General features: G+C 39.8%; 1 protein-coding gene across 1 annotated transcript in view; it reads right to left on the minus strand.

Annotated features, from left to right (window-relative positions):
* The window catches only part of ARHGAP28 (Rho GTPase activating protein 28), a 76,029-nt gene that overhangs the window by 49,772 nt on the left and 597 nt on the right, over nt 1-25,660 (minus strand). The window lies entirely within an intron of this gene.

Below are 25,660 nucleotides of genomic sequence, written 5' to 3' on the forward strand. Positions count from 1 at the left end.
TTTCAAACTGAAAGTAGCCATTAGAAAGAGACTGTACTATCTGTAAATCCTTGTCTGCCAAATGTACAGAATCAAGCCAAATTTGAGCACAATTTGAAAAATGAGGATTAGGATAATGTATTTGTCAATGTAGAAGCCTTTTAGCTCATTTACCCATGTAATCTCTATGAATGCATCACTTCAATTGTCAGACCTGGCTTTCCTCCCATGGAATAAATCATAAGTTTCTTCTTTCCTTATGGCTAAGCTTGCACAAAGCTAAGTTAGAGTCTGGCCATGACACTGAGCTGAAATCCACGTAATTGCCATAAACAACCATATGACCTCAGAAGGCAAAAGTTGAAAAAGGCAAATTTCTGACCTCCAATCAAATGAGAGCAAAAATAGGAAAAATTGTGAACAATCCAATTTGAAGTGAAGGTTCTTCTCTGTCTGGAATATTATTCCAGAGGAACGTGTATTATTACAGAGAAAAATAAAATATTATAACAGAGTATAACTTCCTAGATGAACACCATATTAATAAAACCTTGAAAGGGTTTATATTAATAGATTTTGAGACATATTTTCATACAGCTTGAGTTGATCAAACCATGCATATGCACTTTCTGAAGTTGCTTACACTTGCACTGTGTCCAGTTGTTTTTCTACAGTGGAACATTTTTTTTTGTCCCCCCTTTCCTGCCTGGTAAAGCTGGAAAATTCCACTGGTGATAATTCTGACAGCTCACTCCCCCTCCTGTCACTCCTTGTTTAAGAAAGTGAGAGGGAGGGAACATAGTCTGAAAGGCTGAGAAATTACTGATTTAGTAAATTCTGCAAAGTCTTACCTCAGAGGAGAATATAGCCTTGGTGTTATCCGTAAAGGAGCAGAGCAGAGTCTTTCTTAAACCCAACTTCTTCATGCTCCTAGTGGCAGTGAATCCCTCCTCAGCCTATAATCACCAAGTTGCATATTCTGGGAGTTATCTGAAAGCCTGTGACAGGATATTCTGCCTCTAGTCACACAAGGGCTGCGGGAACAAAGAGTGGTGGAGCTTCTGGCCCTTCTGGGAAATGGACTGACACTGCTCCATCACTATTTAAAGAGCAGATGCCTTCAGGATAAATCCTCTTAGTATGTTTTCCTGTTTGTGTCAGAACTTAAACCTTTTATCCGTTTCCTAAGAGGAGAAATAAAAAAGTAATCAGCACTAAGCTGCTCTGTAATTCAGGAGAGTCCCTGTGGGGTGGCTCAGAAAAAGACAGAGCCAGCCTATGTGTTTTCTTCTAAAGGGATATGAGACACTGTCATTAGCATAATGCAGAAGCTCCTAAATGGCCAGATGCAAATTAATGAGGAGTTCTTTCTGCATGGAGATGGCTGCTCCACCCAGAGGAGAAGCCTAGTGTGCAAAGCCAGAGAGAAGGAGAAGGGAGCCAGAGTACAGCTGTTAAGAAATGAAATATTTATGGGGAAGCCTTTCTTCCTTTCCTTACAGTGGAATGATCAGTGGGGGGCCCAGATGAATACTGAAAAAAGCACTCACCAGGTTTATATGAACAGTGGCCCAGAACTGGGTTGTGGCCACAAGATCAGTAAAGTTGTGAGATTCAGGGGATGGTTTTGAGCTGCAGCTGGGGAATGAGAAAACACTCTGTGCAAAATGCTCCCTGCCACAGCCAGCTGTCAAAGGAGCCCTAAGAAATAACTCCTGAACATGAAAAACATATGAGCTGGTCAAACTTTACTCCCTCCACCAAACCTTTGTTTATGCACTGAAATGCTTAAACAGGTCTGTCAAATTTATGGCATTCCTGTCATCATTCCTCCAGCCTGAAATACAGGAGGAAAAGCTAACTTTCTGTTTATAAGCTTTCTGATATCCTACACTTCCTCCAAAGACATGGCTAAAACCCTACAGCAGAATAAAGGGAAAAGAAATCCTGTTATTTAATCAGAGAAAGAAAAAAAAAAAAAAGACTGAAACAAAGGAGAGAGAAGGGAAAGGACTTCCTGAATCAGACATAGATTTCCTAAGAGGCAGAAAAGAGCAAAACCAGAAGTCATTTGGTTTTACAGTTCATCTTGAAGTTAAATTTGCTCCGTGTTTTAAACTTAACGTCACATTTCTTTCTTCTGGGAAAATTTTATGATTGCATAAATCCTTGAAACTTTTGAAAACTTCTAGTTGTTTACCATTGTCTGTAGGTCTGTCTGGGGACTACTAGGTCATGCTTTAAAGGACAAACTACAAGGAAGAGAGAACATAGCTCAGGAATTTGGTAGTGGACTGTGGGGCTGTTCATGCTACAAATCCAGCTGGTGGTGATGGTGACCAGAAACTGCATGGAAGCTCCTACTGCATTATAAAATTATGCTAGTCCGTATCATCCCAACTAAATACCTCTACAGTGTTACTTTCTACAGGCATTCAAAGGCAACCTCTAGGCTGAATAGTCATGAGACTGCCCTCTCTGCTTCCTTCAAGGATGTCATCATCTCAGTGAAGTGATATACTGTCCCCACTATTGCTCTCCTTGTATCATATAAATACAGATTTAGGATTGCCTTTTCCCAAGGTTGCTCTCTGATGAAATTTATACAATCATCGGTAACACTGACTTAGGTTTTCCTAGGAAAAACCTAGGAAATTTGAAATATGAAATTTTCAACACCTGTTCCTTGTAGCTACCTGCCCATGGGGTAGAGGAAAATGTTTTTGGGAAGGGAGATGAGGAAATGGAGGTCAGCTTGGAGCAGCAATTTACAATGAGTGTATCTTCCCTCTGGCTGCTCTTGGCAATTAAACACTCCCCAGACTCCAAGAAGTCCTGCATCCTGACATTTCAGGTTGTGTTGAACCAGGATGTGTGAGTTAGGATGCTGCTTGCCACATCCAGCAGAAAATCATCTCCAAAGAGCAACGCAGTTCACCCTTGGCTGGGAGGTTTCTCTTGCTGTTCATAAAGGGAGAAACAGTGAGGGACTCATCAGAGACCTAATACATGATAAAAACTGCTCACTGGGCATTTAAAATTAAAAGTGTGACCCTCTAGATACACTGTCCTACTTAACATATTTTACCTCCAAAAATACAGTATCTTCTTTAGCTAAATTTTAAACAAATCTTTAGGTTTAAAATCTTGCCATAGCAGTGTGTAAATATCCTTAAACATAATTTTCTGGCCTCACTCTTTCAGGACCAGCATAGTGGTGAGCCCTAGTCCAATGAAAAACAAAAAGTGGTGAACACATATACACAGGTGTCCCTCTGAGGATCTGCTTGCCCTGGCATTTTTATTCATATTTGAGTTTTCTGTCTTACAGAAAAGTAATTCTGTCTTGTAGAAAAGTAATTCTGAACCAATTCCTTATATGGGACATAATGATGGAATATTTCAGCAGATATACTGAATGCCATACATCTGATAAATACTGACACATGGTTTCATGCTATTCTTTTTCTAAATTTAAATGTTATGCCAGTCATAAACAATCAGCTGTGTCAATAGCTGATTTTTTTTCAGGGCTTTGGCCAAACAAGTAATTGAACAAGGTCTTCATTTAAAGTTATTCTGAAACAAAGCCATTTTCTTTTCCTGTAGAACTTCAGAAGAACAATAAACAGTTTGATCTCAGAGATTTGTTTTACTTTTCTGTTGAAAGTCAAATCCACATAAATCAGAAAGAAAGCAGTTATTTTAGAATATGTTGCAATGAAATGGTTTAGGCTTTTCTGATTTTTGCCAATTCTTTTCCTTGGCTCAAAACATGCTCTTATAGATTATTCTGATCAACCCAAACTTTTTTTTTTCCCTTGAAAAAGAAATGTTCCTTTTATTTTGGTTCCACTTCTGAATACAGTCTCCTGTTTTAACAGGTCATGGCTGCTGGGGAATAGCTTTAAGGACTTGTCTAACTGATGCCATATGGCAGGCATGAAAATAAAACTACAAGGAAGGAACTGGAGTAATTATCATTGGATTAATTATTCCACAGAAATTCAACTGGCATGATTATAACTGCGTGGTGGTTTCTTCTGAAACATGACTGCTCTTTCCAGAGTCTCTATATACTGATCTATTCCAGCTGTAGTGAGTAAAAACCAGAGGTTCTTCTCCAAGCTAGATTTTACATTAACGCTGGGGTACATTAAGTGCACGTGCTCCAAATCTGCCTTGTTTTTTTGTGGTATAAAAACAGCAATATGCTAAAATTGAATAAGTGATGTATTTGAAAGCAACAGTATAGATAGAAAGAAAACAGTATTCCATGGCCAACCAGTCCAGACTTGCCATCAACTACTCAGATGCCATGGAAGGTTAAACCTTCACTTAGGAGATCTCTGGAGATCTGCTTCCTCTGTCTGGGCCTTGGCAGAGGATCTGTGAAATGATCCTCTGCCAAGGCGCAGATCATGACCTACACTCGATCTTGATCATGACCTACATTCATGATCGATTAAGATTTAATTGTGGTCTTACCTCTGCCTAGGAGACAATTAATTTACAGAATAGGAATTTTTTCGAAAGAGAATACTTAACCTCAAGACCACTTAGAGAATAAAAGCAGTCAGACAAGAGGAGAGGGTTTACAGAGCATGATAAAAGAACTGCAAAATGTACAGCCTTTGTTGACAAAACCTGTGGAACAGAGAAATCCTTGGAGGGCCGGTAGGAAGGGTTTAGACTGGCGACGCCCCTGTGCCTCCTTGCAGGAGGCCGCCGAGCTGGGTTTCACAAACGCGCTGAGGCGGCTTTCTTTATCTGCAGGAGCGCTCCTGCAGGCTGGGAAGGTCACCTTGACAAATGAACTTGCCTGGCGGAAAACACCTCCTCCACTGGTAAATTAGCAGGAAGGGACTGAGCTTGTTTTGCAGGGCCCACTGCGATAGCCATAAGCCAGGGCCATGTATACACTGGAAACAGTGGCTGGAGCTGAGTGACGGGGGAGCTGGGTTTTGTGCTGAATTCACAAACACAGTTTTTCTCAGATGGCTCTTTGATCTTTGGACAAACACTATTTCCTCCCTTCGTTTTCATACAAATTGTCAAAGATGACTTCTGAAAATATTCTCCTATTAGGATCTTCCAAGAAAAGCCTGTATTGCTTCTTGCGTTAAACAGCACCATAGAAAAGCTTTTATTTATCCTAATTCCAAAAATTTACAGAACAGTTCCCTAAGGAAGCCACTTAGTGTCCCTTAGAGTCATATTTCTTTAAAAGCTGAACCAGGAAGGCCAAAAATAAAAAGACTGGAAGAAGAGTTACCAATTGAGGAGGACATGAATAACAAATATTCCAAGTCACATGGCAAAAAGAAGAAGAAGAAAATAATTGCTCATATTGCTGATGTTGCTGATGCATTGTTATAAACTCTACCACTGATGATATTGCTGAGGACATTTCACCTGGAAAGAACAACCTGAGATGATTGTCTATAATATTACCATTTTCTATGTTCTCCAGAACCAATTTCTCCCAACAGCCTGACGACAGAAACATAGAACCATGGAATGTTAAAATACTTTGTGTTGCAAGAGACTTTTATGATCATTAGTTCCAACCTCCAACCATGTTCCAACCCTTCACCATGAGTCCAACGACACTTACACCCTGAAACAACTGTTGCCTCAAAGAGGCTTTTCTACGTATAGTTTGGATTACTCCTCAAAGAAGTGAAATTCTGACCTTTAAAAGCAATCTTTTCTGCTGGTCCTTCCCCATTTTGCTTTTTCTCATCCCAAACCATCTTTCAAACTTGTTTTTCTTTTACTTCTGATTGATGTTGCTCCATGTCTTTGACACACAGGGAAATGTTAGGGGTAGGGTTCCTGCTGCCTAAAATGATTGCCTGCCTCTCTACTCCAAAACAAGAATATTCATAACATATGATGTGGGCTGAGTGTTCAAAGATTATTATAAAGAGTATAGAAAACCCAGTATGCATGACATCAAGGGCTAAAGGATTACTGCAGCTTGAGAAAAAACAGAGGAACATTATTTAAACCCAAACAAAGCCAAGCAATGGGTAAAAGCTCTGGCTTACTGATTGCCAAATACAAGATATTTATTCCCCTTCCTCCCTTAGATGTTAACCAAGTACTTCTGAACTAACTACAGCTAAACCACTTTAATGTATCAAGATATTTTTATATTAACAGATGTTCTTCAAAAGTATCTGCTCTTTGGAATATAACTTCAAAAGTGACTGCCAGATTCATATTTGGCCAGTAACTTTTATTTTAAGAACTGGGGTGAGTTTCTGATGACCAATTTGTTTCTCCTTAAAGGTGCAGATTTAATTTGGACAAAATACCTTACTAGTTTCACTTATTACGTAATGCTAATTTAATCAGCAATATTACTTGAGTGAGACGGTAAATCATGAAATGTGTTCCAGTAAAATGACTTTTAAAAATCCCTAATAGGCATCACATCTGAGAATTCTGTTGGAAAGAAACAAAGGAAAAAAGAAGTTTTTACTTTCTGTACACAATCATGACTTTGAATATGCTCAATCCATCACAAATTGCCCATTCCCAAGGTCCATTCCTTTAAACAGAAACATACAAAAGTCCAAGACATATCTAATTACAATGTATAAATATTAGGTTAGTCAAAGATTTTGCTAATTATTTGACATGAAAGCAGAACTGGGACTGGCAGTCAGGCAGAATTTAGGATGCTTGTCTTTTACAATGCAGTGAAATAGAAGACAGGACAAAAAAACTTCTATTACCAAGTTTAAAAGTTTATGTTACCCATTCTGTCACAGACATTTCAACATAAAAAACCAAAAATACATAACATGTGAAAATATTAGTATGAGATTTAAAAAACAAGTAGAGACAGTACTATCTACCATTGCCATAGGGCATGAACTGTAGCTGACACCACCGATCTGTTTTCCTGGCTTCAATCCAGAGAAATAGAGCCCACCATGGTCAGCACTTGGTACACCCAGAGCAGCCAAACTCACGTTAGTGCCACCTAAGGAACCAAGATCATCACTAGCACTGCTGAAAGTGGTGTTTTTCCTTTAATCGTGCAGATCTTAATGACTGAAGGTTATTATTATTATTATTATTATTATTATTATTATTATTATTATTATTATTATTATTATTATTATTATTGTCATTGCAGATCTTAATGGCTGAAGGTACTGGAGACTCAGGTTGGCAAAGACACTGGGAAATGGGCATGCTCCTCGTCAATGTACATGCCTTCAAAAGCCTGAATGGGGTTCCTGCATGCTTTCAAGATCAAGGCTTTCCTCAGCATTGAGAAATCTCTGGCTTCAACAGCACTGTCCTGCAAACAAGATATACATGAACCCAGGGTTTTCGTGAACAGAGATAGAAGAGCACTTCAGGGCCAGCCTGAACCTGCCCTTCACAGCTTTTGTTTCCCAGTCCCTCTCACACTTGCACAAACCCAGGTGGGAAGCCTGGGGAGGACACCAGCCACATGACAATGTCACAGGTGTCATGGAGTCCTGCAAGATAGTTATCTGAGAGTTATTTCCTCTTGCATCACTGCTGCAGCAAAGCTCTTCAGCTCCCTGTTGTGCATTTAACAGCTGATACTGATCCCAGCACCAATGGTTTCACTGGCAGTGCTTTTTTGGCATTGGCCAGACAGAAGAAAATTGTTGATTAAAACTAATAGGAAGTTCTGGATCAGAGAGATAAAATTCAAGATATTTTATAAAACATGATGTTTCAAACAGGCTTTTGTGGCAACACTGCCAAGACTACAGTAAGTCTTCTTTGCCAGCTGATGCAATTGCAGGCGGTGCTCTTCAGATGTTCCAATGGACAAGAGTTTCATGAGGCCTCATAAGAGCTGAGAACGCAATTTATGTCTTACAGGACATGAGTTGGTAACTCAGTGGTGGGTTATAGCTGATGGGGAAAAGCATGTGTTGTAAAGGGGAGGCAGTGAAATCTGACAATGCCACCCACACAGGATACATACAAGCACTAACTGATGAAGATGCCCTTTACTCTCTTCCCCACCAACATCTAGTTGGGGGTTTGGGTATAAAAAATCTACCAGGAATTCCCATGAGAATCCATTTCCTGACAGGTCTGCAGCGCTGTATCCAGTATTCTGGACAAATTCCGGCATACACCCAGCTCTGTTTACAGTGATCATGAAATTTCACTCTGCTGCTTGTGCCACTTCTGCTTATGCCACTGTGTCTGTTTCTGTGTGCTGTGAAAATGTTGCTGTGTACTATTATTATTATTATTGTTATTATTACTCACTGGAGGTGTGAGTCAGACACAAAAGCCTCCTGCTTGCTGTCCTTTGTAGCAGCTACCCTGAAAATCACTGTTTACCATCAGCAGCCTGCAGCCCACCCGTGCCCATGCAGAGTGCTGTGATCCCTAGCCATGCTCTGACTGCAGTTCAGGCAGAAAATGTCACTTTATAATCCTAAGATGGCTACATTTCAGTGATGGAATTGCTTCTTTATCAGTAATACACTCAGAAAGTTAGCGGTATAAGAAAAGCATAGCAACAAAAACAAAAAGCCAGAGATTTTCCCATACCCAATTACATGGCAATTTTAAAGCTGCTGTTTTGCCCTATGAGGCACAGTGCTCTGGTCCAGTGAAGAATGATTTCTAGTCTCAGAGGGTATGGGCATACCCTCTGAGACTAGAAATCCAATCCAATCAATGACCCAGAACTATACTTTTGTCTTTTTCAGGACCTAGGCTAATCTTATAACTGAAGAAAAGAGGTACATATTTCCTTTATTTTTGTTTTTCTTTCTGGCTGGCTGTTTAGACATCACATCAGCTATTTGAAGACAGATGGATGTTTGCAATGCCAGGCAAACTTTGTTGTAGTGGAAGTGGTGAGGGAACGGGGGGCAGGTGAGCAGAAGTGGTGTTCCTAGCGAGTGTGTTTTTCCACATGGCAAAAATGCTGGGTGTCTGCACCTGAGCAGCACAGCTGATGCACTGCAGATGACAAAAACACCCCTCACAAATACACACATGCATGGATGCATGTGGAGCATAGGCAAGACCACACCACAGTGAGTGTGTACATCTCAAGGATTTTTAAAGCATTAAGGATCAGCTGATAGAGGAATTACACAGCCTGACCCTGAAACTAAAACCTTGAGCAGATTTGCCATGACAGCAAAAAGTGTGTCTGCTTGCTTCATCATTCCTTTCTCACCATGGTCTTCAGACTACTTGCAAATCTGGCTATAAGATTTGAAAATTTACTTAGTAATTGTAATTTACAGCAGCTCTTCACAAAGATTCACTATTATTGGAAAGAGATGAAAGTCGAGTTCACGGAGGTTGCACATCATCTTGACAGCCACGTTTGGAGTTATCGACTCGAAATATTTAATGCAGTGTGTGCTGTCAGACACACCACGAATTCTGGTTTGGTAGGGATTTCTCTGATTTATTTTAACAGCTTATTGCCCCTTTGGAGTATATGCTGAGTATGCCCGAGAATTTATTACACGCTCTCTGCTCTATAGCTGAAGTTTTTCAAAGGCTGAGCAAAAGGAGTTTTGAATAACTCTAGGTAGGACCTCACTCAAGTGAAAATATTGTGCCCTGGAGTTTCCTCAGAGGCCAGCTGTCTATTCCACTGGAGTTTCCACTGTGGGCATTCAGTGGCCTAATCCTGCTTGGAACTGACTACTCAGAATGAAGTAGTATTGGGGTGGAGTGGAGAAGGAAAAATCTCACTTAGAAGTGCCAGGATTCAGAGCTGGAAAGAGTTTTTTTACAAACCAGAAAAATTAACCAAGGTCTGATTCCTTTGAGGTGCTCAGCACACTGGCCATGATCCAGCAAAGCACTTAAACATTAAGTCTGCTCCTGGAGACTGCCGTAGGGAACAGCCTGAGCACTAAGTACCCAGCAGGATCAAGCTCCAAATAGGGACCAGACATAAACCAGATGGCATTATGTCAGCTTTGCCATTTTAATAAGTTATTTACTTTGCATTTTAATCTCTCTCTTCCTTTTTCTCCTTTTTCTCCTTTTTGCTTTGCCTTTTCTATAAAACAATTCATGTGTACTAGCAGAGGAGGGCAATGCACTGAAACTGCCCCTTATCACCTTTTCACAAGTATGGAGTTAAAGCAAGAGCTGGGAAAGCGGCTGCTTGTTTTGCTTGTTTGGTTTTTTTTTTAAATCAACAGTGCTTGGTAAAGGACCATCAGATGTTTGGAGCTGCTGAAGGAAAGAAAATGCTGACTTGTCCTCTAATGAGCTCTCCAAACACGTGTTGAGTGTGCTACTGTGCTACTGTACTTGAGAGAATCAGTGCCTGCATCAGAGGTTATTTTAATGCTTTGCAGTTTTCTGGGGATGGGGGCAGGTAGGATGGCTGAGCAGGAACAGTGGAAGGCAGTTTTCTGCCTGTTTATAAGCTGGGTTCAAACTGAACTGAAGTGAGAATGCTGCCAGGCAGTGTTCAGCACTCATGCATCCATAGAGGTCACCAGCAGGAAAAAAATCAAATTCTAGTTGCTGCTTTGTTTTTTCAAACAAGCTCATGGCTTTGCCCTTTTTCCTTTCCAGCATGGTTACAACTATCTCCAGAACTTCCTCAGACTTGTGATTTGTGCAGAGGCCAGTTTTTATGTGGATGTTTTTCAAATTGAGCTCTGCTGGACTGGAAGCTGTCCTGGCTGAAGCCACTTTGCTGCAGGGAGGACGTGGGCTCCAGCCGAGGGGGGACATGTGCCTCCTTCTCTGCACTGCTGGCACTGCTCGCTCTCAAGACAGTGCAGTCAGTCTGGGCTCGAGTCCGAGCCTCAGAGCTTGGATTAGGGCACGCCAGCTGGCTGCCAGGCAGGTTTGGGGTATTTCTGCACAGGCTGCAAGTCACCACTTTGTTGGAGCTGTGCATGTGTGTGGGTTGTGCAGTTAAGACTGAAGAGGAAATTTCTGTGATCATTTCAGCATTCAGGCAACTGGAAAAGGAGCTGATGGAGGCGCCAGACCTTTGCTTTCATGACTGCATTAATCTTCTCCTGGCCTTGGAGAGAAGTTTTAGATGAACTTAACATGTGTTCTCAGAGCTTTCATTCTCAAAGTTATTTATACTGTGGATCCTGAACTGATGAATGATAATGCCAGTGAATTGGCCAAAATAAATTAAACCTCACTGGATAATAACTTTAGTGACAATTCCTGCTGCTGTGTTGTTACATAAGAAGCTGACAGTTGACTATCATGACCTGGAACTTTTGAGAAACATGGATTTTCCTATCACAAAAGTTGGTGGTGGAGACTGGAGGATGCAGTACTGCCCCTTTATTTTACATCTATGTATCATCCAAGAAAAATCTTTTCTTAGGTGTAGTTATGGAGTTCTTGTGGTCCAGGGAAAGGAGTTTCAGATGAATATAAGAGTTAAGACAAATAATGTTATTGCTACTGGTAGAAAAGTTCCTAATTAGCAACCAAGCTATATTAACTGCCATGTGAAAGTTTTGTCCATGGCAAATGTGACATAATTCAAAGTAATTCTGTCAAGAAAGAAGTAAAAGCCTAGTTAAGTTACTTTTTATTAGCCATGTACTACGAGCAAGTCCCTAAGTGGTTATTAAAGCTCCCAGCGTAAGTGGCAGTTCGTTTTGTTATCACAACTTGGTTGTGATTCTGAGCCCCAACAGACTAGGAAAGAATGAAAGTAGTTTGGGGATAGCTAACTACCAGACAGAACCTATGAGTTTGGTGGGAATTTGGCAACAACTTTTGATCAAGCAAGGAACAAACTGAAACTAAGCCATTTTGCTTTTGCGAACTGCCTAGTCCTCTAGAGCTGTCCCATCAATGCAGTTGTCACAACTGCAGGAGGAACACCAGGGTATGGCCGGGTTTTTCTTTGGTTCTCCTACACTTTCTCTCCATAGATTTGCCGTAGAGCTGCAGGTCTGAAAACTGACAGGGAAAGTTTTCTGCCTTCACTGTAACATTTTAAGGCAATGATATGAGCTGAGGAAATGGCCAGGAGAACCCCAGAGCACACCCTGGCACAGCCCACGTTCAAGCCTAGAAGTCACCTGAATTTGTCCTTCATGAGCAACTGGACAATGCAATTAATTGCCCTGGGTGTCCATCTGTGAAAAAAGTACAACCCAACAATTTTGTATAGAATATTTCTATATGAAACAGAATATGACTAACAATGTGCAAATCAAGTCCAGCAAACCTTGCAGGAAACGCAGGGCAAGTGCTACTCAGAGTAAGTTTGTGATAAGTTTGTGTCCAATGAAAATTAGACAACCACAGCAACTCAGAGGAACCACAGAGCTGCTCACATTATTTATCTTGTCAATGAGATTAAACCAGCCCATCCATTAAAAAATGTTCAAAGCACTTAGAAATACTGTAAATCATCAAAATTTTCTATCGTACAGACAGTACATGTGTCTAAGTCAAGGCTTTCCACTCAAGATATTATCTGATTGCTTTTTTCATGCAAAACAAATTAATTTCATTTTTTTTAGGCAAACATTGGATAGTAGCATGAGGTCAATCTCAGCTAACCAAGAAGCTACGCTCTTATCATAATTTCCAGGGAAGCAGGGACTTTCCTATTTACATATTGTACAGGATAGCAGTCAAAACTCAAATGCAGTGCAGTAAATCATTTGGCTGTTGGCATTTCAAGGGTTGCATCAAAGAAACATACAGAATGAGTCAAAAAGCTTCTGCCATTACATCTGCTATGAATGTGTACTTTCAAATGCTTTCTTTGTGAAAATGCCCAGTAACATGTGTTTCACTTACTTGTTCAGACTTCTGAGTAACAATTTTTACAATCCCTATTCAATATTCTAGTCACAAACATTCTTTTCCACATAATCCAATCACAGAACTTTTCAACAGCTTTAATTTCAACAAGTTCATGATTAAATCAGTAATTTAAGTAAAGCACCACATCAAAACAAACCCCAGAATTCAAGAACAAGCCTCAGCTAAAGAATTTTGATGATCTTTCATCTACTTTCATCATGGTTTTTGTCTATCCTTCACTTTACTACTTAGTAATGGAAAAGGGTATCTACTCAGAAAGATCTCTTCCAATGTTGTCAAATATTAGCCATTTTCAAAGAAAGACTAGCCAAGATTTTGTCAACAACAAGGCAAATGCAAAAAAATCCTGCAAACACCGAGCAAGAGGCGCTTGTGGAATAGCCATTCAAGTAGATCTTAGGTGTTTTTTTTTTTTTTTACTTATGTACTTCTTATTAAGTAATTGCCACTTTACCCTTAACTTTTGAGTTTTCCCCTAAGTTCCTTTAGATTCTATTAATGATTGGAAGTTTTCTTGCTTAAGGTTCAGATGTATACTGCATTATTTTCTTTCACCTTTGCGTAAGTGATACATTCTGAATATACAGATAGGATGACACAGATCTTCACCAATCTTCTTATCTTAGGCAAAATTATATACCTAAAATTATAGATCTATATATTTCTATTAATTTCAATTGATGTCTATAAAAAGAATCAATTCAGTTATTAATTTTAGAAGATACAACATCACCCACAAAAACCAAAACACCATCCCTATTCTTAAAATCCACAGGACTCATTCCAAAACCACAAGACTAACTCAGCAAAAGGCAAAAGTAATACGAAAAGCACACAGAATAACACAGGTAGAGGAAAAAAATCCCACAATTAATACTTACAGAATTTCTTAAAATCTAGCTATGTCTTTCAAGCTGCTGGCCAGAGGACAGCTGTGCATGAGGCAGAGACACAAACAGTACATCCTTTGTTACCTGTTCACAAGACTATTTGAAGTCCACTAAAAAGTAAACTTCTGTTACAAAATGACAAAATAAGATGAAAGAAAAACATACACACGATTTTGCATCAGGTCTTGCTTTCTGCACAGCAATTCCCATGAAGATTGCAGCGTAGAAATTTTTTTTTCTGTTAGTATTGCTCACTTTCAGTTTTTATAGCTGCTTCGAGATCTGCATCATTGTATTTGATTTCAGCTAATCAAGCATACAAATGAACAGGAATGCAGACACACAGCACTGTAAAACACACAGAAGGAAGTTTTTTCAAACAAAATCCCTTTACTAGGCAGTGGTTCCAGTGATGCAATCAGAATAGGAAGGAAAGTCTGTGTTGCTTCATTGTTTTGTTTGGATTTTGGGGTCCACTGCTAACTTGTGATAATATTTCCATTTGCAAGTATATTTCTCTGAGTGCAATCCAAAAAAGTGACTGTGATGAAAAGGAAAAATATCGCATTGAACTTGCTAAGTTTTTCCATCATGAGTGACCATTACAGAATTGCCCCACTCAATTATCTTTCCTGTGTAGCTCAGTAGTTTTTGGCTAAGTTCATTGTTTTCATCAAAGTCCAAAAAATGCACAAAATAGATGCAATAGAAATGCAGTTACAGAGAAATTTAATAACTGGTTCATCCCTGTGTGGAATTTAGGAGTTTCTAAATAAGAGAATGGAGTGAATAGGATAAATGACACAAAAGAGAAGAACTGCATTATATTGAAGATAAAGAGTTTGCAGAATGCTGCCACAAGCATCTAGATCTTCAGAGGCAAGCCCAAAGCCTACTGTCACCAGGAGGAGTTCTAGGTCTGATTTGCAGTGTGGTGAGATGTCAATCACATCTGTAATCCAAAGATTCAACTCTGTCTAGCCTCCACAGTTCAGCAGTTAAAACAAACATGTACTCTTCTCCAGAGTGACTTATCTGATCAGCCCACCACAGCACCCAACTTTAAACAGGATTTTCCAGGTGTCATGAACAGAGCACTGTGTTCTCTCTCTGGCTTTAGATATCATGGTTTAAGTGTGAGACAGGATAGAAATGTCAGCTCAAGCAAAGAGGAATTTTCTGTATGTCTCCCTAACATAGAATGTGCAACAGCAGTCTTGCAAAGTGAACAAACTCTTTTCATCAAATATGAAACTGATATCGAAGATTAAGAGGTTTCCTTCCCTTCTGTAAGAACATGTCACTCCTCTCATTGTATGTAAGGATAGGTCGTTCACTGTTTATCTCTGAGATCTACTCATCACTTTCAAGTGATCTTCAGGATTTGCTAAGTTTGGTCTGCTATAACCACATTACAGGGCATTACTCATTTTATAGGTACTTAAAAATGATGGAAAAACAGTATAAAGCTTTTAACTAAATGCAGACCATAGAAAAGTATAGAAAAATAAACACTGAGTTTATTATCTTCAGCTATACCAGCTGCTTAAGTCTACTGATGTCAGTGAGTGTTTTAAGACCCTCTGAAGATGGCCAAAGCCATAAATATGTGTTTTCTCTAAAGATACCAGAAGAACTCTTTCCACTGTGTATGATTTTCCTGTTTTTTTCTGGTATCTGGTGCAAAGTGATGTACTTAATTTTAAAGATTAATCCCATACTAAGTTTAAATTTATTCAAAGTCCTCAAAGATTGCCTATCACATGTTATCATTATGTCCAGTGAATTAACAGGATATAGCTATTTGTGGGCTTTAGGGTAGCCCTGCAGGTGTGTATGTATCATGTCAGAATTTGGGCCATTCCTATTGTTGCACAGCCTGAGGTCCCCTTGGTTTGTATGAAATACAAAATCTATCCCAGTGATGGAAACTCATCACCAATAGTCTCAAAGGAGGTAACTTAATCCAGCCATCCACTCCACTGATATAATTAGGAATGCACTTTGTCAGCCTTTGAGGGTTTAGCTACAGCTGGCTGGGTTCAAGGCAGTCTCAGAAACCAATCTGTTCTTAGTAACACCATCTCCTTCACAAAATTACAGACATACTTTCAGCAGATATACCCAGCTGACTGTTGAATTATGTTTTTCCACCCACTTCTGCAGTGGTCAATGTCTTTTTCAGCATAACTGAAGCACTGGATCAATGCCATGAAATGATTCAGAAACCAAAGGCTGAACTGACAGCTCAAGAATAAAGATTATAAACCTTATTTACAGTGTTTGAATGTGGCTCAATACAGTTTCTGAACATCATCATATTTCTGATCTGGCTGATGAAATTTAATTAGAAGGGAGATGTTAATGGATATTCAGATGCTGACTGGCCTCAGTCTTGTTTAAGAAATAAAAGGTTTTCAAGCTCTATTCTTCCAGAAAATCAGAACTCTACTTTCCAAATGGATTACCTAAGTTAAAGGGGAAAAACTCTAACCTAATAAAAATGTAAAATCTTCTTTAAATTTATTCATCAGAACTAGTGCTGGATCCCTGCTGTACGCTTGATTGTTCTGCTGGAGTCTACAGGGACTCAGATGATGAATACTTTCATATTGTTGTCAATAAGCTTTTCTAAGTGAGTATGCAAGCAGCGCTCCTTTTTCATGTGTTTTTCCCTTGTAGGAATCTGATTTGCACAAAAGAACAAGTTATTCTGCTATGGTTCAAATAAGTTGGGTAAAGCTTCCCTTCCAGGCTGCAAAGCATTTGAGAAAAATGCAGTGTAACTTTATACCTGTTTATGTACTTAAACCTGAAAATACCCAACCTAACCTATTAATCAGCAGAATGGCTTGTTCAGAAAAACACATACCCCTTTTTTTTCCCCTTATCAGTCCTGAAGCATTAGTTTAAACACTTTGAATTCCAGCCTTCAAGTTCCCTACAGCCATGTCGGTGGGATGGACACGGCTCCCCAGGCCCAGAAGCCAGCAGCTGAGGTGGTGCATCACCATGGCTGCTTTTTGGTTTGGGCAAAAACTCCGTGCTAACGTGGCCCTACAGCTCCTGGACACAGGCAGAGGGAGCTCAGATTTGCTCGCAGCCCCCCCATGAAAGTATGTTCTGAATTCCTGTGTGCATTCGTTACGTGGCAATCTTGATATCCACTAAAGCCATGGATTTATTGTCTTGTTGTTAAACCACACGATGTCAGGCTGAATCTCTTTGGTTTTATATTTTCTTTTCACTGCTTTATTTGGTTCTTTTTTGTCTGTAATGCAGATTTTCAGCAGAATACAGACATCACAGCTGGGCCTTAATACTAATAGTACACAAATTCCAGTGTCCTGTGTATAAGAGCAAAAAACCCCCTGTGAAATAAAAAAGCAATACACATCCTCTTACTTCAGAAATTTTCACGTTAGGAGGAGGAGGTTACCTCAGAAAACTACAACTTAACTGTATCTTTTAGAATTCTTGATAGCACTAAGTGTTAATTATAGACATCCTTGTTATCCAAATGAATACCATGCCCCATGTTTGAATTTGGAAAGAGAAAATGAGCCTGTAAGGACATCCTATGACAATAAACTCCACGTACAAATGCATGATTACTTAAAACTAGTGATTTATTGTTGCATGACATGTAAGGTAATTAGCTGCAGATTTTCTTGTGTTCAGTGTAGACTGGAGCAAGCTGTTTTGGCTTGCATGATCTTACTGCAATGCTGAGTGTGGCACAGTTGACTTCAGGCCAGTGTTGGCTAAATCTTGTAAAACAAATTTATTAGTTAAAAAAAGGCATAAGAAATGGAGTCCATTAAGGATGAAATGCATTTTGACCACACAAAATAGCTGCAGAATCAATGTCTCTCCCAAAAATATGTGGTGTGCTTCCTAAATACAGAACATGGAGGTCCTGGATGATGAAGAAAGCTCTTCAAAAATTGACATAGGTTCTCTTGTTTGTTTATTTTTAATTGCTATGCTTTCTCAGAGGCAACAGATGGTTTGAACAAATATGCTTGAAGAAAATTCCAGTTAATATTTGACTTGCAGGACAAGTAATTGTAATGTTTGCCATATACTCTGTGAATTGTCAGTGACATACGGGTAACCATAAACTTCATGCTCCATCTATGGGCCTGCACATGGACAGGTAAATTAGAATAAACAAATACTTCCCGAAAATTCAAATTACCAGTAATATTAAAATTCTCATGGGTTAATTGCTTCTGCTAATTGAAAGAAAGAAGGAGAGAAGAAAGCAAGCAAACAAGGCAGCATCAAGGAATTGCAGCAGATCACAGGGTCTTATAGTGAAATGCATCCTCTGAGTGGAAGATGTAAGAAAGACCTCATATAAGGCAGACACTATTGTTTCAGCAGGTGACAGAAGATTCCCATGTACTTCAAAGACCTCTTTCCTTTGTTTGGAAGGCTGTCCTGGCTTCCTTCTCCCCACCCTCTCTCCAAAAGTGAGAGGGTGCAATTTAAAATCCTGCTGCAGCTTGAGTACCAAGGCTTCCCTTGTCTCTGTTCATCAGGATAAACTCTCTGCTTCCATTCACCTCCTTGCACGCGCATGACATGGGCTCCATCTGGCCCAAAATGGCAAGGACAGCCGAGCCTGAAAAACTTTTTTGCAGAATGCCCTAAGCCCCCATGCTCTGTGTTTCACCTGTATTTACAGCAAAGATTTTATAATCATCTCTGATACATTCAGACAAATATTTAGAACTCAAGTTTTCAAAATATTTGAGTACCGGAGGGAAGTGCTACAAAAAGATGACAGGCCTAGTCACTGTTATGTTTTAATCATCTAAGACTTCATATGGATGCCCTATTCTGCAAGAATACTGTTAAAGAAGTCAGCCTGACTTGAGACAGGAGATAGCACAATCAAATCATGCCCTGTAAGTTAAATTAGTGACAAAAATATATGAGCTCTAATGACTTACTCCATTTCTAGTAAATTCAGAGTAATTCCTCTATAACTACACCTAAGTGTTCTTTAATTCAGTCCATATGTACAAAGAAGACCCATATCCCACATGCTGTTTAACTGCCTTATTATTGATTTTTTTATTAAATGAGAATTAAAAAAAAGGACTCATTCATATTGGCTTGAATGCTACAACTATCCAGTTCTTGCTCTTATACCAAGGTTAACCTTAAAATGAATCTGTCATTCTCACTTCTAAATTCCCTCTTGACCACTAGGTATGATAATCACTGGGCCAGAAAAGATGATTGGATGGTATTTTGTTCTGAGTTTTCATTCACCAGAGAAAGAGAAACTGATGTTGAAGAGGCTCTCCACTGCCATACCTGTATTTTGCATTGATTAGCTCGGAGTCTGGCTCTCTGCAGACTCTGCAGGGGTATAGTTAGCAAAGAACCTACTATTCCATGATCAAATTCAGGCCTTTATACATTTCTTATGCCCTTCCCAAGTATGACCATTTGAAAGCTAGTGGTTTTTTTATAACCTCTAGTAAAATATGAAGACTTACAGCTCTAGAGCTTCTTCCATCTCTGGTAGAAAATTTTGAGAGTGACCTGATGGCTGATGTCCTGAGGTTTCATGCACAGGTGTTTAAAACACAGTTCCCTGGCTTGTCTCTTGCTTTAATCTTGCCTTTCATCTGGTTAATGATGTCAACACAGCTGGACTTCTACATCTGATAATTGTTCCCCACATATACTTGTTCTCCTCTGTCTCTCTCTGGTAGGGCACTTCTACCTTCCACAAAAAGACTTATGGTCATTATCTTGCTCATTATCTGCTCAGAGGACCTTCTGCACCAAGAGATTTTAAAAAAGGCCCACCTTCTGCCTAAGCATCCAACATAAGTCCATCCTAAACTGGATGATTTTACCCATCTGAAAATCCCACACACCTACAGTAGCTGAGTATTACACAGCATCCTAAATGAGACAACGTAACTGTATTTAAATGAACAAGCTGATAAAAGGCTCCCTGCTCCAGTGTTTATTCCACTCTCCTCAGAGACTCTGACAGTGTCTGGAAAGTTGAGATATGGCAGGGGAAAAAATGAATTACAGAAATGAGGGATCCCTCACAGATCATCAATCTTTTCCTTGCATTAATTACAAGGGATGCTAACTCAAGCACTTCTGCTGATCTCTGCTGAAATAGTCCTTCAGGGTGAGAGAGCACTTTTTCAAACAACCTGTCTTTTAAACCACTTCACATTTTGATTTCAAAATCACTACTTAAAAATGCTATTCCAAACCCCATGTGTTTGGTGGGACTTGAGGCCCAGCTGTAAATTTCCCTACCACAAAACAAGATTTATGAGTTATTTCTTTTCTGACTCCAGGTCCTTTTATTTGCACACAAGGATGCGAAGCAGGTAACACACCTCGGAATGTGGTCCTTTTTGTGTCCTCCTGTGCTCCCCTCTTCTTCAAACCCCCTTGTATTGTTTATTGTCTCCCTGTTCTGAGTCCCTAGAACTCAGACAGGACTTGGAAGACCAGGGTGGTATGAGTTGATTTTCACTGAGAAAGTAGGAGGCAGGAAAAGGGGGGCCAAAATGCTAGGTAGAGTGCTTTGCCTCAGTCACCACTTTGGGATGAGACTCTGGGTTCTATTCTCTGAGTACCCATCCTGTGCTCTCTGAATCCACCCACCCTGGTGGTACCTGAAGGCTGCAGGGAGCATGGTCCTGCCCCTCTGGCAGATGTGCTGCCAGCTGGGCTGGCTCTGTTGTGCTGGCTGGCCAGCTGGAGCTAGGCATTGCAGTGGGCCAAATGGCTGCTCTACTGTGGTTAGCTGAAATCCAGGATGTCAGCTTGGCTGTTTGCCGTGGATACCCCACACTATTTCAGGATGTGATTCTATATTTGTACAGCACTAACCAGACGCTTTTCAGATCCTGCTCGAGCTAAGTACTTTTACTAGTACTCCACAGTCGTGTCTCGCAGTTGCCACCTCTCCACATTTTCCACACATTTGCACTGAATTAATAATATGATCTCCTGTGCAAAAGTAACACTGAGGTTGTGGATTCCTGGCAGTTTGTTATGCCAGTGATGTCAGACTGCCAGATGCAATCTGAACATGTCTGTGTAGGGCACGCAGGGCTCTCAGGTCCTACTCTTTTTTTTTTTTTTTGCAGGCAGCTCCAACACTCATGTAATCAGAGATAAGTGACTTAGTTAAAAATGAATGAGGCAGCTGGCTAAATGCTCAACCCAACAAAATGATCAAAGGGACAGTGCCAGATGTTTTTCATTAGCTCTACATATGGAGGTACCAGGGAGAGCAGCAGGAGCACCAAACTAAAAAGAAACCAGAGAAGCCAACTCTAGTTTCAACCATAACATGAGGAGCTGGCTATAAATACTACATTCCTCAGTGTGGCTCTCAGAGGACAAGGATATTTCTAAAACCTACAGGAAAAGCGTGTCTGCTATTGTCTGACTTATTTATATGCATCCTCCTGGTAAATATTTTATTAAGAATTATCATTCTCAGCATCTATAAAAATATACTTTAAAATCATATTTTAGAAAGCTTCTCTAAGTTAAAACAAGGGTTATTTTTTCCATAGAATTTATTTTTTGTGCAGCTGGTGCCAATGCTGTTTTTTCCTAAGCTACTGATTTGTGGGATTTTCTTTACCACATTTAGTACATTTTAAAATTTTAAATTCATAGCTTTGGAGTCCAAGTTACTGCAGAAGGCTCAAGTCATGTCAAGATTTACTGTGGAAAAGGAGCCAGATTTTTATTTTTGTTTTCTGGATAAGTTTATGATAAGGTGAGATAAACATCCAAAATAGTTAAGGTTGTTTATCCCGCATCACCAAGAAGACATTCTTGACATCACTTGTATACAACTGAGCAGGAGAGCTGCTCAGTCAGCACTGACAGAAATCCAACCCAGATCACCTGGCCCCGGGGCTTACAGACCTTACTTCAGTGTGATAAAATCTCCTTCTGTTGGGATAAAACCTGAGCTGTTCACATAGCTCCTCCTGTCACAAGACAAATTTTGGTGCATAAAGACAGCTCCTGCAGTTGTATTCCTTCCAGGGAATTATTTCATGATGCTTTACCTCACCTTGACATATATCTTTAGTACCTTGAGGCTTGCAAGGAAGAATGAATCCTACAAAACAATCTGGTGTCATACTTGTCCAGTGTAATGACTTGACTGTCAGCTCCAACTCTGCAAGCCTTAGACTTGGAGAGCAGCGATCCTGGAAGTTGCCAGCAGGGAACTCAATCCACACAGTATTTTTCAGCCAATATAGAAAATATTCCTGTTCTTTTTTGACTTTTTGGTTTAGTGATGTCTGCCTGAAAGTCAGACATCCTTCCTGACAGCAGGAGGAGGGAGACATGCTGAATGCAAAGAGATTGGGAAGGCATTTCTCTGAAACAACTGGAAGTACCAGACTTGCAGTTGACTAGGGAAGACAGTATGAAGGGCTCTTGGCTGTGTGGATCAATAGTCCTGACATCTATTTCATCCTTTACCTATGCAGCAAGCTCTTTGGTTTGGTAGTATATATGCTGCTCTTTGCATGATTATTGATTGAGAAGGTTACTCCATGTATAAAAAGCTTAATGTGCACTTTAAAAGCTGCTCTCACACCATTCTGCAGGAGCAAACCCTATGAACATGCTTTTTCTTTGCCCTAATTCCTATTTCATGCTCACGTAAGTGACAGCCACTCATTGCAGTGAAAATGTGATTTGCTGTGCAGGATGAGTTCTGTGCTGGTAGCAAGCAGAGGAACACAGTAATCATCAAACTGGAGTCAAGGAAAGCTGGAGCATGACTCACTTAGGAATGCTTTGTCTTCCCCTAATTGCATAATTACCTTAGAGAGCTCTCTGGCCATTTGGCATAGAGGTCATGCCTGTTTCCTTTGAGCACAGGAATAACTCCTCCTAGCTACTCCTAACAGGATAAAAAGGGGATGTGAGAAAGACATATGGCCATGGCCCCACTTTTCCTCTATACAACCCAGGAGCAGTGTTTGTGCACAACTACAAAGTCCTTCATTCTCTGAAATGAGAAGCCAAAGTTGACCATTATGTAACATAAATCAGCACTTTCACCTTTGCACTGAGACAGATCTGTACTGATAGGCATAGTGTGATATTCTGGGTTCTTTGGTGCTGGTATTTGTGACATCTATTTTCTAACAAACAGGATTTTAAAAAAGTGATGGAGTTGCCACAAGAACAGGAATCTTTACCACTATACTTGTATGCTGTAGAGCTAGCCTGACTTCTAAGCAAACAAAATAGAGATCTCCCCAACACCTCATTCTCACAAGCAATAAATAAATTAAAAAAAAGACTACTATAAATGCTTCTAAAATGCACATAAAAGCAGATGGCAAACTAAGGAAAGAGACCTTAATATCCCATGAGAAAATGGAAAGTGAATTTGCTAGTTATATTAGCATTAAAGGAAGGTTTGTCTGGAGAATTCTCCTGGAACTCCAGGATATTCAACAGTGCAGTTTCAGGGCTCACCCCAGCCCATGTATAGAACCGGTTAAATAACTCTTCAAGATGCAATAAACGGGGAGAGATAGAATTGAACTATATGGATAAGTGAAGTCAAGATATTTAAGTCTTTAGTCCCTCTGATGAACTCTTGTTCTGGAGGATGGGTAGCATCTGTGGCCCCTTTCTTAACCACTTTATTGATATTATCCAATGCTACATTTGGAAGCTAGAATTGTCCTTTGCAAACTGGTGAGGGCATCATTATGCAGTCAAACTTTCATCCCACTCTCCTCTTCACTACTTCTATGAATTTTCCATCCTTCACTGCAAACTGATCCATCCTCCATTCAAAGCAATTTAAGCAAATTTTCTCCTTACAGCCCACCACTTACTATCTCCTAACTTATGATGGAGCATATACCCACTGGGCTTAGATGTACAGAAGTACAGACCATGCTGTACTTCATGCTGACCCTGATGCTGGCAGTGAGTTTTAGAAATGCACACAGGATGCCAGGCTTTGAGAGCTGGGCATGAATATGAATCCAAGTGGTCTGATGCATCTTTAGTATAACCTTTCATATAGATGGGCTACCCAGCTGTGTGTCTGAGTTGTCAAGAGTGTTTAAGATTACTCATTTGTTTAGGGGTTCATAATGGTTGCTTGAATCTTTCCTTCTTTTTTTATCAGTGTCTTTTTTAATGGTGAGGAGTGGTGCAGTTAATTGCTGGCTGAGGCTGCATTAGATTCCACTTTTTGTGAGAAAACTCTGATCAGAAAGTTTCCAGAGAGAAAGTTTTTTGCAAGAGAAAACAGCTGGAAGACAACTCCAAGCCTGACTCTGGTGAGTGGATCTATTCTAATATAAAGAGTACATCACTCTAAAGCAAGCAAAATGTTATGAAAAGACAAAGGAAAATGAAGTATCTTGATTTCTAAGAGGAGAGAGAATTGGTCAGCAGTTTACCAAATCAAAGGCTAATATCCAAGACAGATTGTATTCCCATGGATAAACATCTCAAACACAGAGTGCTTTAGAGCTACATGTAACTTAAGCAGCCGACTTCAGGCTCTGGGTCCCAACTGTTTTTGTTATCAAACAAGAAAAGGGTGACACCTCTGTTCTTTTCCTGCTTTTTTGAATTGTTTTCCTGAAGAATTAAGGAGTTAACATGCCATAGTGTGAGTAGCTGCCCTAGAGATCAAGGAACACCAGACAGAACTTATAATAAAAGCTCTTGCATTAGGATGGTGGCAGAGGAAACTATACAGAAAATACAGTCCAGGAAAGAGTTCTTAGAAGATGAAGTAGGGATTAAGCCAGAGCCTATTTTACCATTTGCTAAAATACTCAGTGCATTTGCCTTCATGGGTTCTGCATTCCAGAGGACTTCATGCTGGGTTAATAAAATCACTCTCTTGAACAGGCTTTGGAAGCTCAGACAGCCACTGACTGCCCATATGGCAGAATTTGCCTATTGCTATTAGACAGCTGTGGGAAGTTGAAGACAAGAAAGGGGAGACAGCACCAAAATCTTATGGATATGTAGACATGGAGAGAGACACATGGCTTTGGCTCATGGCAGGAGCTTCCAAAATACGTTCCTCATCCAAATGTCAGAATCCGCTTTAGTTATTTTCTTTCAGGAACTGTAATTGGCACTTCTGCTTTTTGTAGGTGATATGCATGTGAGCTTAAGTATCAAGTGCATTTCAAAACAAGTAGCACACCAACACGAAAACCACCAAAACACCACTTTTCTGTTGCCCACAAACTTAAAGGGAGATTGAGTTTAGTACTCTTCTTAAGGGAAGAGCATAGGGAAAAAAACTAAATTTCCCTGTAACTCAATGCCAAACCACTGCTCTCTGTTTTGAGTAGCAAATGCCATTCTTACTGCGTCTAAACGCCCAGACTCCAGTTTCTTTTCTCAACATGTAATTGTGTATTTTGGTACTGCTCTCCTTACCAGAACAAAGGAGTTATCTTTATGGGACAGCCAGGGAAACAACACAAAGAACAGGAAGATGCAGCTAATCTAAATAATGACATTGAAAACAAAATAGCTATTGGGCTATAAATAAACAATATGAAGTAAATATCATTATTTTTGTTAAGAGAAGACCCAGACTTAATTCATGGAGATAATGTCATCTGCTGTTTCCTTAAACTTCTTATTTTTTCAGTCAAGCCATAATGCAAGATTTGCTACTTTCTTCAACTTTTTACAGTATGAACTTTTATATCACTTCTTTTGGAGAAAGTTGCAAAACTCAGCATACGTATATTTAGGATAAAGATCAGATTTTCTAAAATAGTAAAACTGCTCAAACCGCTTGGTTTTGAACTGTGCAAATACATGCATTCTTACAAGGCAGGAAGGTAAAAATACACGCGACTGCATTAATTAAGACAATACTTAGTTTCCTGCAACACAAAGGAATTTTCGTATTTAGACTGAGT

Source organism: Ammospiza caudacuta, chromosome 1, assembly GCF_027887145.1.
Source record: "Ammospiza caudacuta isolate bAmmCau1 chromosome 1, bAmmCau1.pri, whole genome shotgun sequence".
Taxonomy (NCBI): domain Eukaryota; kingdom Metazoa; phylum Chordata; class Aves; order Passeriformes; family Passerellidae; genus Ammospiza; species Ammospiza caudacuta.